This window comes from Pinus tabuliformis, chromosome 8, assembly GCF_031772625.1.
Source record: "Pinus tabuliformis cultivar Carrire ecotype Pingquan chromosome 8, CPIR1, whole genome shotgun sequence".
Classification (NCBI taxonomy): Eukaryota; Viridiplantae; Streptophyta; class Pinopsida; order Pinales; family Pinaceae; genus Pinus; species Pinus tabuliformis.
The window spans coordinates 178,456,785-178,461,474 of record NC_142294.1 but is presented as its reverse complement, the minus strand read 5'-3'; the positions used below and the strand labels follow the sequence as shown (position 1 = coordinate 178,461,474).

The 4,690-nt window shown below is 38.8% G+C and overlaps 1 pseudogene; it reads right to left on the bottom strand.

The window, feature by feature from the left end:
• Positions 1–3,174: 3,174 nt before the first annotated feature.
• Positions 3,175–4,230, bottom strand: LOC149234714 (UDP-glucuronic acid decarboxylase 2 pseudogene; annotated as a pseudogene).
• Between the last annotated feature and the right edge of the window lie 460 nt (positions 4,231–4,690).

Here is a 4,690-nt window from a genome sequence, read left to right as displayed (position 1 = left end):
GCGTAACATATGAATCGTTTTCGAATGATTTAACTTGTTTAGCCATTCCACGATTTATTTGGTGAATACCAAATGGATTTTAGAGATCCTTCATGTCGAACTAAAATACTGCATCACCGTGAACGTTTTCGTTGGGTTGAGGTAGTCAATCAAATATTGGCACCAGAAATGTCGTATACGAATGTGCAGCAGGACAGATATTGATGCAACTAAATGTCGAGTGAAAACCAATGAAAATGCCAAAATCATTATTATAATTTAGTTTTAGCGTGAAAAGGCCATTACATTTTGCATGCAAAACATCATGTCACAATTTTTTTCATGAAAACTCTTGCGATAAAATCAATTTCTATAATCGAGGTTATGTATAGTTTACGCAAATATGCATTATACGAATCTTCCTACCGCGAATCTGCGCTCACTGCAATTAAAAGGAAATTTGAAAGAGATTTACATTATAATGTGTATATTCCATGCGCAGTTATGATTTTCCACTATGAGAGTTTGTTCTTTGATTATTGAAAGCTCCGCACAAGTTCTGCACAAGAAGTATTATAATGAACTATTGTGTAGATAACCAAACAAATAGCATTTTGAAATTAATATTTCCATATGTCTTTTGTTTAGCTTTTCCTATTGTGTAGATAACGAAACAAATAGCATTTTGAAATTAATATTTCCATATGTTTTTTGTTTAGCTTTTCCTATGCTATCATCTAGTAAAGGATTTGCAAGCTTGCCAGAGCTTTGCATTATTGGAAATAATAGTAACATAAGTCATTGTCACAGTCTCAGTGTCAGAGTATTCACCGATATAATGGCCACTCACAAAATTAGTTTTATTTATTTATTTTTAAATGAATTGCACGGGCAAATACCAAAAATAAAATGCCCTCCACAAAGGGAATTATGTCCCATTAGAACTCTTTAAGCCAATTAATAAAATTTTCAAAAAAATTAAAAAATTAATTTTGAATCGACAGAAAATAGAAATATTCGACATTTTCATAAAACTTTGGTTAAACAAAAAAATAACTAAATAATACAAATTCAACACATTTATAGTCTTTGACAAAGCTGGGACTGAAAATAAGAGTTAATTTTCTTTAGTTAAAGATAAAAATCAGACTTGAATTAAAAGAAGGAGTTGCAGCTCACAGGTGAGTACTGCACCTGGAGACTGCCCTTAAACAAAGAGAACTCTCTCCGTACACTCTACATCCATCAAATGAGCAATTACATCATTAAGTACATTACTAGAGATCAGGAAGTTGCAACCAAACCCCTAAACTCTAGGAACAAATCCTAAACTAAGGAGATACGTTACAACTTGTGTAACCATTTCTCCATTAATACAAAATAATATTAATTATTTTCAACTCCCCCCCTTATTGGAGAAAGGATTATCCTGAACTCCTAGCATCCCTCTAAACAATTCAAACTTTACACGCCCAAGAGGCTTAGTAAACATATCAGCCATGTTATCACAAGTTTTACAATATTCAACACATATCTCTTTTGACTGTTGTTTCTCTCGAACAAAATGAACTTGAGTATCGATATGCTTGGTATTTTTATGAAAGACTGGACTGTATGCAAGCTTGATGGTACTCTGGTTGTCAGTTTTGATAATAGTTTATTCTTTCTGCTCTTCTCCTGCATCGTTGAGAAGTCTGCTCAACCAGATAGCTTCACATGCGGCTACACACAATGCTTGGTACTCAGCTTCACATGAAGATAGAGCTACAGTGCTCTGCTTTTTTTTTGCTACTCCATGCTATGACCCCGGATCCAATGCTGAATGCGTAACCTGTGATAGACCTTCGATCATCCAAGTTACCTACCCAATCGGAATCTAAAAAACCTGCTAGAATAACGTCAGAAGTGTCAGTGTACAAAATGCCATAATTACTAGTACCACTAAGATACCTCAACACACTTTTTGCTGCAACCCAGTGACTTTTGAGTGGTTTTGACATGAACTGGCTCAACACACTAACAGAGTATGCCAAATCTGGTCGAGTTGTAGTCAGATATCAAACTTCCAACTAGTTGTATGTACATGGTTGCATCCACCTCTTTAGTACCGTCATCACCGCTCAACTTTAAGTTCTGCTGTAATGGCGTTGCTATTGATCTACACTCCTCCATTCTGAACCTTTCCAGCAAGCTTCTGGCATACTTCCCTTGAGTAAGAAAGGTTTGTCCAGAGTCTTTCCATACCTCCAATCCCAAGCAATAATGAAGGTTTCTGAGGTCTTTCCATCTCAAACACTTGTGACATCTGATTTCTTTAATCAGATTGTTAACATTCCCTATTACAATCATATCATCTACATACAAAGAAATAAAAATAATTTACCTCTGTTTATTAAACTTGGTATACAGATTTGGATCATTCAAGCTCCTATGAAAGCCATGTTGTACAAAAAATGAGTCAATTTTCTCATACCATGACCTGGGTGTCTATTTTAAACCATAAAGTACCTTTTTCAATTTACACACAAGATGTTCCTGCCTCTTTTTCACAAAACCTTCAGGCTGTACTAAATAAATTTCTTCCTTCAAGTCACCATTCAGAAATGCAGACTTAACATCTAATTGGTGTAGCTGCCATTTGTGTTTTGTTGCTAAGGAAATTAGCATTCTAATGGTGTTTAATTTGGCTACAAAAGCAAAGGTGTCATGGAAATATATTCCCTCTTGCTGTGAGTAACCCTTTGCTACCAGTCTAGCTTTAAGTTTCTCTATACTCCCATCTGCATTTATTTTTGGTTTATACAGCCATTTGCATCCTATGGGGGTTTTACCTTCAGGCAATTCAACCAAATCCCAAGTATGGTTTCTGTTTATTGATTCTATTTCCTCATACATTGCAACCCTCCATGCATCAAATTTACTTGCTTCCTCATAATTTACAGGTTCTACAATGTTTAAAAACTTTGACATTAATGCATAGTCTTTCAATTTAGAAGGTAATCGAGTATTCCTACTTGATCTCCTTGGTAGGGGACTTACCTCAAATCTGTCTATTTCAGCCTTTTCTAGGCTTGCATTATTGATTGCATTTCCTGTTACTTCTTCTTCTTGTTTCTGCTCCTGCTCTTCATCTTCCTCACTGTTTTCTTCCATTAGCAATGGAATGTGCCAATCAATGTTAGAGTCATCCTTTCCTTATTCAACCTGTTCTAGTTCTAAAATTGTAAATTCCCCAGGATTCCCAAAATTGAAAGGACCAACATGTTCGCCCTCCATAAGTCGCATAAGGCCTTCAACCAGATCAGAAACGAACTGGAAGCTCCATGTCTGTTTCCCATTTCGATAGACTGTCAAAGGCTCCTTGCGCAAAGCCTGAGAAAAAAAATTACTTGCAACCCGACCATCATCACAGCACATTCGCGGACCGTATGTATTGAAAATTCGAGCAATCCGAACCTCAACATTTGCTCCCCTGTGATAATCCATAGTTAGAGTTTCGGCTGTTCTCTTACCCTCATCATAGCAACTGCGGACTCCGATGGGATTAACATTGCCCCAGTAAGCTTCAGTTTGAGGATGTTCAAGAGGATCTCCATAAACCTCACTAGTACTTGTAAGCAGAAAACATGCCCCAACACGCTTGGCAAGTCTGAGTATGTTCAAGGTTCCCACATCATTAGTTTTGATAGTCTTCACAGGATTGTGTTTGTAATGCACAGGGGAAGCGGGGCAAGCCAAATGGTAGATCTGATCAACCTCCAACAATAAGGGTTCCACAACATCATGCCTTATCTGTTCAAACCTCAGATTGCCAAAATGATGCAAAACATTCTCCTTCCTTCCTGTGAAGAAATTGTCGACAACAATAACATTGTCGCCTCTTGCCATGAGCCTGTCAAGTAGATGACTGCCAACAAAGCTAGCTCCACCTGTCATGACAACTCGTAGGGACTTTCTCTTCAAACCTAGGGGCACTTTAGCCCCCAAATTCACCATCGAACCTGAATGATACTGAGCAAACCGAGAAACAGGAGTCTCATAAACAACCTGATGAGGTTTGTCGGGCACAAACCTTCCATTTTCATTAACATTAGAAGCCAAAAAACCAGGCTGAAGGATAAAGAAAGTCGATGCGATGGCGATTCCTATCAAAATAAACAGCAGCCACTGCTCCCTGAGCAAATAATCTACTGGCCTGATAATAGACCACGTCTTTTCTGGCTTAAGAGAGTACTCATCACTGTTATTCATATTGGACTAATAAAATTTCTGATCCTCTGATGAATAAGTCTTCAATGAGCACCACCGGGCAAGTCCGATCTGCTGCCACCAAATAGATCAGGAACTCCAATGCGCCACCACCGGGCAAATCCGATCTGCTACCACCGAACAGATCAGGAACTCCAATGCGCCACCACCAGGAAAATCCGATCTGCTGCCACCGAGCAGATCAGGAACTCCAATGCGCCACCACCGAGAAAATCTGATCTGCTACCACCGAATAGATTAGGAACTCCAATGCGCCACCACCGGGCAAATCCGATCTTCTGCCACCGAACAGATCAGGAACTCCAATGCGCCACCACCGGGCAAATCCGATCTACTACCACCGAACAGATCAGGAACTCCAATGCACCACCACCGGGCAAATCCGATCTGCTGCCACCAAACAGATCAGGAACTTTCAACGTGCCACCACCGGGCAAATATG